Source organism: Sus scrofa, chromosome 17, assembly GCF_054392235.1.
Source record: "Sus scrofa isolate SSC_HxYL_T2T_F1_AM1 chromosome 17, Sscrofa_HxYL_maternal_Yorkshire_Landrace_v2.0, whole genome shotgun sequence".
In the NCBI taxonomy this organism is placed as follows: Eukaryota; Metazoa; Chordata; class Mammalia; order Artiodactyla; family Suidae; genus Sus; species Sus scrofa.
Genome location: NC_139399.1, coordinates 23322419 through 23336035, shown reverse-complemented (window position 1 = coordinate 23336035; position 13617 = coordinate 23322419). Strand labels below are relative to the sequence as shown.

General features: G+C 38.5%; 1 pseudogene; it reads right to left on the bottom strand.

The window, feature by feature from the left end:
- Positions 1-6501: 6501 nt before the first annotated feature.
- Positions 6502-6935, bottom strand: LOC100627705 (fatty acid-binding protein, heart pseudogene; annotated as a pseudogene).
- Between the last annotated feature and the right edge of the window lie 6682 nt (positions 6936-13617).

The following is a 13617-nucleotide window of genomic DNA, read 5'->3' as shown; positions in this document are numbered from 1 at the left end:
CTTGAGAATGGGCCCCAGATCAAAGTGGTTTTAAGAATAAGAGTGGTAAGAAATGAAGACAGAATGGTCACATTTACTCTTTAGAGAAATACTGATGGGAAGGGGAACAGGCAACAGTACGGGACAGCCCTGAGATGGAAGAGCTACAATGGAAAGTGATTTAAGGGAGATATTTGACTTCTTATTCACTTGTAAGATATAAGGACACTTTGCAAGCAAATGGGGAAAATCCAACAAAGAGGGAAAGTTTGATTGATCATGCAAAAATGAAAGAAAATTATTTAAAGACCGAATTTGAGTAAGCAAAAGCAGAAAGGTAACACATGCATTTGATTGAAACTAGAAATTTAAATACATATGTATATACATATATATATATATTCATACATACACACACACATATATAAATATATTTATATAGAGAAAAACAATGGAAGCAGATGCAAGCAAGTCTGCAGGTTTGGTGGAAGGAGTGAAAAGAAGATGGTTCCAACTAGTGGCTTTTATTTTTGTCAGTGAAATATAATCAATTTAATATCTATTTTCATTCTTTCCTATTCCCTACTTGCTTGTTCAAAAGCCACTTAGTCTTCCATCACAAAACATAGTATCATAATTAGTATCATTGTAGCTTCCAAGAAAAAGAGTAAATTAATATTAAAAATTTATAATACCCCTAAACCATTCAGGAAGCCTTCATGAGAAATAACATTTGAAACTAAAAGTTTTGCTTTGAAAGAAGCAAAACTTTTTGAGATTTAAAAAAAGAAAAAGTAAAACCAGAAAAAGGAAGAGGCAAAAAGAGAAAGAAAAATAATTGAGAATTAAAAAGGAAAGTTCTTCATTTAGTATAGGCTTCAGTTGCATCCATGCTGCTGCAAATGACTTTTTATTTTATTTTATCTTATCTTACCTTATCTTACCTTACCTTATTTTATTTTATTTTATTTTATTTTATTTTATTTTTTGCCTTTTAGGGCCACATCCATGGCATATGGAGATTCCTAGGCTACGGGTCGAATAGGAGCTGTAGTTGCTAGCCTACACCAAAGCCACAGAAACATGGGATCTGAGCTGTGTCTACGACCTATACCATGACTCACAGCAACGCCAGATCTTTAACCCACCGAGTGAGGCCGGAGATCAAACCTTCGTCCTCATGGACGCTAATCAGATTTGTTTTCATTGAGACACGACAGGAACTACTTATTTCATTTTTTTATAACTAAGTAGTACATTGTATATATGTACTACATCTTAATCCATTCCTTTGTTGATGGACATTTAGGTTGTTTCCATATTTTGGCTATTGTGAATAGTGCCAAGCGAGGAGGGAACGGATGGATTGCGAGTTTGGAGCTAATAGAGCCAAACTATTACATTTAGAATGGATAAACAGCAGTGTTCTACTGTACAGCACAGGGAACTATACCTAATCTCCTGGGGTAGAACATGAATGAAAGTATGAGAAAAAGAATGTATATATATGTAAGACTGGGTCACTTTTTATTATACAGGAGGAACTGACACAACATTGTAAATCAACTGTACTTTAATAAAAACAAGAAATATTAAAAAATAAATAAAGAGAAAAGAAATTTTAAAAGTTCAGAAGGAGGTTGGATGAAGTCTGTATGCTATAATAATGAGAAGATGGAAAGGCATCAAAGGAAAGTGCAAGCTCAGTGTCATGGATGAGACTAGATAAGGGTGTTCCGGGTCACAAGGGAGGACAGAGGTGGGTGGGGAAATGTCCTTGGGGTGGATCAGCAGAGACAGGGATCAGAGAACAAGACTTCGTGGGTAAAGGCGGAAGGAGGAGCATATAAAAGTGAGGACAGACTGAGTCTCGAGCACCGGGTTGGATATGAGTACAGGAAAGTATGTCCAGGTCAAGGTGACTTCCCAGAGACTTTGGGGAGGACGTCAGAATGTGCCACCTCCAAAAGATGCCATTGTAGCATAAGGATTATTTTGAGCTGAAGGCAACTGAGAAACAGGGCACATAGGAAAATTCTTGACCCTCCCACTTATCACTTGAAGGCAAGGTGGAAACTTCCCTTTGTGGAAGTGTCTCCCTTCCCCCTCTCAGAACAGGAGGAGGAAGGTGACTGATCATAGTACTTGGACTTGAATCTCCTAAGCAAAACTCATTGAAATAACCCTCATCTTCCATTAATTTCCCTCATATCACTTTATTACAATTTAATTCTCCTAGGAGACCAGACCCCTTTCCTTTTTATTGTGACCCACAAATTTATCTTTCTTTGGCAAAATGGTATATAGGTACTCAGACTTAACTGCTTCTGTGGGTTTTACATTTTTCTTTTCTGTGATAATCCTGTGTAAATGTAAACATTAAAATATTAAAGTTGAATAAAATAGGTATGCTTTTTCTCCTGTTGATCTCTTGTGTCGCTTTGATACAAGGGCACCGCCCTGGGTATTGAAATTCAGAGGATAAAAAAATAAAGTGTCTCTCTCCTACACTTGGAATGTGCTTGTTCACCAAGGAAAAGCAGAGAGAAGGCCAGATGGGAAGCATGCTTGATAAGCCCCTTACAGAAAGATTCTAGACATAGTCACAGAATCACTGGGAAGACTGATGATTCCTTCAAGTGGCTAAAGAAATGAAAGGATGCTAAGAGTGAATAATTGGTCATCCAGTTGGGGTAAAGAGGAAAAGTCAGAAGAGTCTAAGTGACAGTGGTCTTCAGTGTTGTGTATTAGAAGGTAAATATCTTGATGAGGATCTCATACTTTTCCCAGATGCTTGAGCATTCTTTAGCTAAAATCCTTAGGTGGAACTTGATCATTTGATAATAACAATTTATTAGGCAACATACATCTTCACTCCTCTTCTGAAGGCAAATGAAGTTCTAAATGAGGAGTCTGGCTAAAAGGTTGTCAGGGAAGAAATAGATGGTAAAGTCCTTCAAAGAGTTAGAACAGAGCCCTTGAGTGTCTTCATCGGCACAACTTTGTAGGAGATTTATTTCATTATTCAATGAAAAGAAGGTAATTTTCTTTCTTTCTAATACTGTTTACCTTTGGTGCACTTGGCATTTGACTAGACATCTCAGGGATACTGAATCACAGATTCTCAAGGATTTGATATTAACCACTAAAAGGTTAAGAAATGGTAGGCTAATTATAATTATACTCCTTAATCCTAATATTAATGCAATAGATAAAGAGGAAAAACAAGATCTAAGTAATTATTCAATGAATTCTTTTGAAGAAAAGACACACTGTATATACTCTGTATGCACAAACTACTTGAGTACTTTTTTATTTTACTTATCTATTTATTTATTTATGTAGGCCATGCCCAAAGCATGTGGAAGTTCCTGGGCCAGGGATCGAACCCATGCCACAGCAGCCATCCAATCTGTTATAGTTACAACACTGGATCCTTAATCCCCTGGCCACAAGAGAGCTCCTTGAGTACTTTTTTAAACTTCAATTATTTTTTAACTTTATTCCAATAAGAGAAAACTTCTTGGGATGAATGAAATATTTTCTAATTTTTCTAATTTCTGAATATTTTATAATTTAAATAATTTCTAATATCATCATTATTCTCCTAATTCAAACTTTAGAATAAGCTATTTGATAACAACCACTGATCTTTGGAAAATTAATTTCTTTTTAGTCACTGTCATTGAACTGTAAGTTATTAAATATGGGAGAGGAAATTTTGAGAGACGTAGTAGACATAAAATTCTGTAGGAAAGGAAATTCTTATTACTCACAAATTTCATTTGATAAGGCATGTCAACTACCCTTAATTGAAAGTAATCCATCCTTACCTGAAATAACTCTCAATTTCCCTTTGGCTGGACTTCCTGCTTAAGTTTGGCCAAGACAATCCCATTTATGATTTTTGGATCAGGTATTGGAACTACCTGGTTTTGGAAGTTTTCATTGCATGGAAAGAAAAGAGCTGAGGGTTGGGGGAAAGTCATTACTTATTTTTTTTAATCCCCCTTTCTTGCTGATTCATAAAGGGACAATCATTGTTAGCCTTAGATTCTGTCATTTAAGGTGTTTAGAGAGCCTTATATACATTCCCAGGGTGAGACCTGCAATAATCTGAGTCAAAAACCATTTTTTCCTCCTAGACCTAGTTGGCCAGAAGGCCTAGAATATATTACTAGCTTTATTTAGAGAGTAAAATCACCAAGTTTGTCCAATCTGTGATAAGAAATCAGACTGTGATGAGAAACCAGACCAGGCAAAAGTATAGCCACCCCCTCTTAACAAAAACAGAATATTTAAAATAAAACAATGGTAACAGAAAATGCAGCTCATTCATTGAAACATAGTGATATCTAAGAAGCCACCCTTCCATTTGGTAGGCAATCATCAAGTGGGGACCAAGAATGACTAAGTGAGAAGTATTTGTTTAAAAAAAATCAATATGGGCTACATTGATGCTTTGCCCAAGAAAAGTCTGTCAGTGTTTGACAGTATTCTATCTTATTTAATCTTTGTGATCATAAAAGACTATAATCTTAAATTAGCTATTTACATTGACCTGAGCATGGGTCAATAGAGATCCAACTTGCCTCATGATTCCTTTAATCATTCCAGGAAGATTTATTGAATACCTATTTGGTGAGAAACACTACACCAGGGTTGTAGCCTACATCACACTATATTAGGTTCTAATGTACCATCAGGTGCTAATAAGTAAACTGCATGAAACGCAACCACTTTTTAAGACTATTATATGGGTGCAAAAGTGAGGTTTCTTTTAGGCTTTGCTTTCACAAGAATGACCCAAGACACAAGAATGAAAATCTTCCAAATAAAGAAAAATAGGAAGAGCTGAATTGTGGGAAAGGTTAGGGAGAACTTATTGGATGGCCAGAGTGATTATGGACATTGAGGCTGAAATATCAGAGAAGATAAAGTAGAGGACTTTAGAACACTCCACTGAAAAATTTAAGAATTGTTGGGGTTTTTTCTATATTTGTTTATTTGTTTCTGTTTTTGTTTTTATTTTGCTTTTTATGGCCACACCTATGCATATGGAAGTTCCCAGGTTAGGGGTCGAATTGGAGCTGCAGCTGCCAGCCTATGTACACCACAGTCACAGCAATGCCAGATCCAAGCTGCATCTGCGACCTGCACCACAGCTCATGGCAGCGCCAGATCCTTAACCCACTGAGCAAGGCCAGCGATCTAACCCTCATCCTCATGGATGCTAGTCAAATTCTTAACCTGCTGAGCTACAACAGGAATCCCCAAGAATTGTTTTTATTTTTAACTGCAATACTTTTCAGAGCCTCTAACATGCAAATGTGTGTTGTGACGTTCTGAGAAAGAATGTAGCATACAATAATCTTAATTTTTTGCACATGAAATTTTGAGTATGAGATACAAAAGGACCCTGCCCATCTGTGACATACACTTAGGGAAACCCTGGTTTAGGGAATTTGAAACTGCCTCACAATGTGAGAATAGTAATATTTATTAAATGAATCAGACCAGCCTAAAAAAGTATTTGGGGTTTATATTGATTATGGATGATATAAGAATGACCAAATCCTAAATTGGAAGATAATTTAGAATCCATCTGGTGTTATCTGATGTTTGAACAGCCTCTAAAAAAGGCACACAATTTTAATTGTCTTGCTTCTGGTGACTGAGAGCTCAACGGAATGAATCCATCTATTTTCAAGCAGTTTATTAGTTGGAGCCCAAATTTGTCTTCTTAAGCTTGCTAGGTCCTTCTTTGAGAGCAATCACTAAATGCCTAAACCTTCTCCTATGCAAAAGCCCTTTACATAATTTGAACCAATCATCACATTTCTCTTTTCCTTGTTCTTCCAATTACCTATCACATGGCATAGTTTCTAGACTATAATCAGCCTAGTTGTTCTTCCCTGGATACCTCAGATGGTCAGTGTATCCCCTGAAGTGAGATAATTAACATGCATCCTTCTTGGTGTGGTTTAAGCTAAGACGATAACATTCCAAATTCTGAACGTTATGTATCTCTTAGCACAGACAGAAACCATTTGGGTTAATTTGGATCCAATAGGAATTTATGTTCCTCTAAATTACCAAAATAATTTTCATATAAACTTCTGCACTTGTAAACCAGTTATAATGGAAAAAAATAAAAATCATTAAGGGAAATTAAAAGTTAAAAAAATTAACAAACAAAAAATGTCTGCTCCTCTCCAACCTCTTCCTGTGTCGCTGGTTTTCAGGACTTATATTAAAGCTTATCTCATTATTGTTGCCATATCTTTTTTCTCTTTTTGGAGGGGTGGCCTTGGCTGTTTTATTGACCTCAGCGCATCCTTTGGATGCAGTTAAAAAAAACAAACATACACAACAAGAACCGGAACTATATGCAGGCTGGTGCCACGTGACCCCAGGAGAATATCCCCAAAGTGGATTTTTACAAAATGCCACAGGAAAAAAACGAGGCAATCTGGTGCTGAGTCCAGGAGTAGCCAATTGGAAGGAGCAGTCAATGAAGGGATGGGCAGGTCATGCCTCTTTCTCATAAATGCAAGTGCAAACTGCACTGCCGTGGGTGAGTGTCAGGATGAGTTTCCCATCAACTAGTTCCCGAACAAGCGTTGTCTCTTGTCCATTCCACTTCTGCACGTGGACAAGTTTGCTTCCATCCAGTGTCACAATGGACTTGACCTTCCTATCATCTGCTGTTGTCTCATCAAACTTCAATCCCAGCTTGAAGCTGATCTCTGCGCTCTTGAAGGTGCTTTGTGTTTTTATGGTGATTGTGTCCCCATTCACTTCGATGACTGTGGTAGGCTTGGTCATGTTGGCCACCTGCCTGGTGGCAAAACCCACACCAATTGACTTCATGCAGTCATCAAAATTCTTGCTGTCCACTAGCTTCCAGATGCCCATGAAGGTGTCCGCCATGGTGAGGCTGGGCTAGGCTGAGAAAGAGATGACATAGCAGGAGTGCAAAAATTCCAGGACCAGCTTCTTTTTTCTTTCTACAAGTCTTTTTTGACCTTAGTTCTACCATCTTCCTGATTTCAAGCCATCTGCAATTTGATCACATTCTTCACCTGAGGCTGGATGAAATATTAGATAGAAAAAGGCCAAATACAAAACTTTGAATTGGGTTCCAGACACTCTTCATTAATACATGTCACTCAAATGTTATTATATCTACATTGCTCATTCAGAAGTTAGATGTATCTACATATCTAAAAGTGATCACCAAGCCTAAATGAATTATTAGAAACAGGTTCACTCATATCTGCTTATACTATATCTGTCCCATTGGGCTAAGAAATGGAAGACAAAGGCCATAATGCATCTAGTCAACAACATCTGATTAGCTCCTCACTTGATACCTCTCAGAATGGTCTCAGAATTTGCCTTTTCCTGTTTTGAAAACTGGCATATCTGTCTCTCAGTAGAATTGCAATTTTTTTCCAATTCTCTCTGATTTATTAAAGTTTCTAAACAGCATTTCTGTCATCTTGCCTCCATGTTCTCTCTCTCTCTTTTTAAATTTTATTAGAATATAGTTGATTTATACTATTATGCCAATTTTTCTATACAGCAAAGTGACTCAGTCATTCACACACACACACACACACACACACACATTACTTTTCTTATATTATCTTCCATCATGGTCTATCCCAAGAGACTAGCTATAGGTCCCTGTGCTATACAATAGGAACTTATTTTTTTTAAATCTCTTATTACAGTTGATTTACAATGTTGTGACAATTTCTGTTGTACAGCAAAGTGACCCAGTCATATGTGTGTGTGTGTATACACATTCTCTTTCTTATACTATCTTCCATCATGGTTTGTTCCAAGAGACTGGATATACTTCCCTGTGTTATACAGTAGGACCTCATTGCTTATCTATTCTAAATGTAATAGTTTGTATCTACTAACTCCAAACTCCAAGTCCATCCTACTCCCCCCCCCACTCCTTGGGAACCACAAATCTGTTCTCTGTGTCTATGAGTTTGCTTTAGTTTTGTAGAATTGTGGGTCTTTCCTCGCTTGGAACAACTATGTCTTTATTCTTTCCCTGAATGACAATTTTTTTCATGTGGGATCAGGAGAGCTTAGTTGGGCATTATACTTTAAACTAATAGCACTCATCCCAAAGGAAGAAGCATTCCCTATTTGCTTTGCTCTGAACCAGGGTTTTTCAATCTCAGCACTGTTGACATTTTGAGTCATATAATTCTCTGTGAGGAGATGTGGAACGTAGGATGTTTAGCAATATTCATAGTCTCCACCTACTAGATACTAGTAGCTATAACCCTTTCCCAAGTGGTGACAATCAAAAATGTCTGTAGATATTGCCAAACTTCCCACACCTGGGGGTGGTGGGGTGGTGGTAGAATTGTTCTGCTTGAAAACTACTGATCTAATAAGAAATAAATACATTTAAAAGAATAACACTTTTGTCCATGCTTTTTCTCCCTAATGTATACTCTATTTATTTAACTCCATTCAAACTAATTCAGTCAATGAACAACATATATTTAAACTAGGTAAATATGCCTAGAATTCCCAGCTTAAAAAAAAAAACCTGGAGTTCCCATGTGGCTCAGTGGTTAACGAATCTGACTAGGAACCATGAGGTTGTGGGTTTGACCCCTGGCTTTGCTCAGTGGGTTAAAGATCCAGCATTGTCATGAGCTGTGGTGTAGGTCGCAGACGTGGCTGGGATCCCGCATTGCTGCGTCTCTGGTGTAGGCCAGCAGCTACAGCTCCATTTAGACCCCTAGCCTGGGAACTTCCATATGCTGCTGGTGTGGCCCTAAAAGGACAAAACAAAACAAAAACAACAAAACTGGTTATGGCTTTAGAGCAGAAAATTAGAAGGCAAGTGTTATACATCCAAATTAAGGATAGGAAAACTTAAGGGCTAAGAAGGATCAATTGTGTCTTAGTTTGGGCTGCTCCAAAAAAGGCCATAGACTGGGTGGCTTAAACAACAAACATTTATCTTTCATAGTTCTGAAAGCTGGGAAGTCTAAGAACAAGATGCCAGTCAATGGATTCATGTGAGAACACTTTTACTGGTTTGAGCAGAAATGCCTTCTAGTTATATCCTCTTATGGTAGAGAGACAGAGATTATCTCTCTTAGGCTTTTATTTTTATTTTCATTTTTTTTGTCTTTTTGCCTTTTCTAGGGCCTCACTCGCAGCATATGGAGGTTCCCAGGCTAGGGGTCCAATCAGAGCTGTAGCCACCGGCCTATGCCAGAGCCAGAGCAATGCCAGATCTGAGCCGCATCTGTGACCTACACCACAGCTTATGGCAACGCTGGATCCTTAACCCACTGAGCAAGGCCAGGGATCAAACCAGCAACTTCATGGTTCCTAGTCGGATTCGTTAACTACTGAGCCACAACGGGAACTCCTCAGGCCTCTTCTTATAAGGTCACTAATCCCCTTCATTACTGCTCCACCTTCATGACCTCCAAATACATATGAACGGCCCCAACCCCTAAACCTCCAAATATGTATGAACTTTGGGAGAAACACACATGTTTAGTACATAGGAAACAGTAAACACAAGAATCATGAATACAAATGGACTAAGTGTATTCTTCTTGATATGCAGTTAAGCCACACACTTGACTTTCAAAGACCACATAATTTGCAAACTTGTTGAAGTCCCCACCCTTTCACTGGGACCAACAGCCTTAAGCCTCTTCTCCCTTTTCAATCCTGAGATTTTTTTGTGTGTCTTTTTTATTTCTCTTTACAGTACCATTCCACGGGGAAGGACAATGCTTTTCCATGAATACGAAATGTCCCAAAGACACCAACAAAAAAAGAATACAAGAAAAACTGCAGCAAACTCAATCGTTTTCTTTGGGAGATATCGCTATTGGAGCAACTAACGCCCCCTGGTGGGGAGATTACCTATTTCTTTCAGTTTGTAGTTCAGGCTTAAATTCAGTTAGGACTTATATTCAGGACTGCTTTTTATCACCTCTCTCAAGGAGGTGGGAAAAGGATGGTATGTATTTTTTTTTCTCTCTCCCAAGAAAAAGATCAGGCTGGAGTAAGTGAGGCATTACTTGTTTTGGCAAATAATAAGACTGATTTTTATCAGAAAGATGACATGTTTGGTATGTTTTTGTCTTTGAATCGAGAATAAAGTTAGGGGTTCCCATCATGGCTCAGTAGTTAATGAATCTGACTAGGAACCATGGGGTTGCAGGTTCGATCCCTGGCCTTGCTCAGTGGGTTAAGGATCCGGCGTTGCCATAAGCTGTGGTGTAGGTCACAGATGAGGCTTGAATCTGGTGTTGCAGTGGCTTTGGTGTAGGCCAGCGGCTACAGCTCTGATTCGACTCCTAGCCTGGGAACCTCCATATGCCATGGGTGTGGCCCTAGAAAAGACAGAAAGACAAAAAAATAAAAAATAAAAAAAAATAATTTTAAAGGCAAGTTTTGATCCAATGTCTATATTCTCATTTTTTATTTAAAAAATTAAAACAAGGAGTTCCCGCTGTGATGCAGTGGGTTAAAAATCCAACTGCAGAAGCTCAGGTTGCTGTTGTTTCCATGTCTTGGCTATCGTATATAGTGCTGCAATGAACATTGGGATACACGTATATTTTCAAGTCAGGGTTTTCTCCGAATAGAGGCCCAGGAGTGGGATTGCTGAATCACGTGATAATTCTATTCTTAGTTTTTTGAGAAATCTCCGTCCTGTTTTCCATAGTGGTTGCACCAATTTATATACCCACCAACAGTGTAAGAGGATTCCCTTTTCTCCATACCCTCTCCATCATTTACTGTTTGTAGACTTTTTGATGATGGCCATTCAAGCTGGTGTACAGTGGTAACTCATAGCAGTTTTGATTTCCATTTCTTTGATAATTAGTGATTTTAACATCTTTTCATAGGTTTTTTGGACATCTATATGTCTTCTTTGGAGAATTGTCTGTTTAGACCTTCTGCCCATTTTTTGATGGTTTTTTTTTTTGTTTGTTTTTGTCTTTTGGTATTGTGTTTGGGAGGTGTTTATATATTTTGGAGAGTAATCCCTTGTCAGTCACTTCATTTGTAAGTATTTTCTCCCATTCTGTCATGCCATTCTCTTCTGGCTTGCAGAGTTTCTGCTAAAAAATTAGCCAAAAACCTTATCACGGTTCCCTTATAAGTTATTTGTTTCTTTTCTCTAGATATTTTCAGTGTTTTCTCTTCATCTTTAATTTTGATCAGTTTGATTAATATGTGTCTTGGGGTGTTCCTCCTTGGGTTTATTTTATATGGTATTCATTGTGCTTCCTATATTTCAGTGAGGGATTCCTTTCCCATTTTAGAGAATTTTTTGGCTATTATCTCTTCAAGTATTTTCTCTGGCCCTTTCTCTTCTCTTTCTGGCACCCCTATAATACGGTTGTTGGTGCATTTAATGTTGTCTCAGAGTTCTTTTAGACTGTCTTCATTCCTTTTCAATCTTCTTCTCTTCTCTGTTCTGCATCACTGATTTCCACCAGTTTGTCTTCCACCTTGCTTATTTGTTCCTCTGACTCCTGTATTCTGCTGTTTGTTCCTTCTAGTGAATATTTTTATTTCAGTTATTGTACTTTGCATCTCTGCTTGCTTACTCTTCACATCTTCTCTTTCTTTGCTCAGTGTTTCTTGTAATTTATCAATCTTTGCCTACAGTTTATTGCCAAGATCTTGAATCATCTTTACCATCGCCAGTCTAGAGCCTTTTTCTTGGAGCTTGGTATTCTCCAGATCACTTTCTGGGTTTTTTTCTTGTTTCCTTATCTGAGTCATAATTCTCTGCCTTTTCATTTTGCATAGATTTTTGGTGTGGTCTCCTTTTTGCAGACAATAGCGTTGTAGCCTCTCTTGCTTCTGATGTCTGCCCCCCTTGTGGCTGAAGTTGGTACGGGGGCTTGCTGCAGGCTTATTGATGGGAGGGATTGGTGCCTGCCTACTTGTAGATGGAGCTGATTCTTATTATCCCTCTGGTGGGTGGGGCTTTGTCTCTGGGTGTGATTAGAGGCAGCTGTGTGCCTGGGGGGGTCTTTAGGCAACCTGTTTGCTGATGTTCCCACTCAGTTTGTTGTTTGGCCTGGGGCTTTTCAGCCCTGATGGGAAGGGACAGTTTTTTCCAAAATGGCCACCTCTAGAGCTGTTCACACTGGTCACTATTCCCAAGACCTTTGCTTCCAACGTTCTTCCCCCACAACGAGCCACTGTCACCCCCTGTTTTCCCAGGAGATCCTCCAAGACCCACAGGCAGGTCTGACCCAGAGTCCTATGGAGTCTCTGCTTTGCCCTGGGACACACTGCACATGAAGCCTGGGCCTGTCAAGAGAGGAGTCTCCATTCTCCCCAGTCCTGTGGAGTTCCTGAGCATATGCCCCCTGACCCTCAAGGCCAAATGCTCCGGGAGGTCCTCCTCCCAAGCATGGGGACCTGATGTGAGGCTCAGAACACTCACTCCTATGGATAAGCCTCTGTGATATAGTTACTTTCCAGTCTGTGGGATGCCCACCTGGTGTTTATGTGGTTGCTTATAATGCCTAATCACTCTTCCTACCATCTTGATGTGGCCTCCTCTTCGTCTTCTGGAGTAGGGTATCTTTTTCGGTAGTTTCCAGTCTATTTTGTTGAAGGTTTTCCAGCGGTTCATTGTAATTTTGTTGTTTTTATGAGAGAAGGTGAGTTCCAGTTCTTCTATTCCACCATCTTCTATTCTCTTTCTTTAAAAAATTGTTTTTCTAGTACACAGAGGGGAAAAAAAGAAAAAACAAGGCCACTATTCCAACTGTGGTAAAATTGAGCCTACCAAATATTAGATTCAGTTAAAAAATTATTTAAGAGCTGACAGCAACCTGACTCTTCAGTTATTGGGCTGTCATAGATTCTGCTCATGAAATAGAACTTGACGTCTGTATAAGTGGGAGCTTAATGCTGGAGGAAAAAATCCTTGTCTTGTAATATTTTAATTTTTATGGCTTCTAGTCATTTTAATACAAACTTGGCAAAAGAAAGAAAATAAACAGTCAAGGAAAACAGCCTTTCTGAATTAAATATATTTGTCTGGGTTGGTGAGAATTTCAGTGCCTGACAAAATTGATTTTCAGGGGCATAGAGGATTTTCAATGACAAGAGGATGGTGTTAATGAATGGATTTAGCATCATTGGAAAGTTTATTTCAGATAGACACTTAGAGCATTGCTTTGATTCCTTGTGTTTTAATACACTGATCTATAAAATCAGCATTAAACCTATTATATCCAAGGTGGTAGGTATATTAAGCACTTGGAAACAACCTTAACAACAATCTTGCTTTTAGAAATATAACAAAGGCTCTTGTTATAAATGACAAGTGCTTCTCTTCAGGGAATAAGTTCTTCTTAGGAAACAAATCCATCGCACTGGGAGTTGGCCTAAGAGGTGAACTTTGCTTTGACCTAAAAGAGTTAATTCACTATAATTCTAGATTGGCCAAAAAGCACTTTGGGAAAATGGAAAAAAGACTGTATAAATCCCAATAATGAATATGATTATGAACCAGACCAGAACTATACAAACATTCCCCTTTCACAAAGGCAGAGTTTTGATGTATCAATCCCCAGCTCCTGTTTTGCCAGA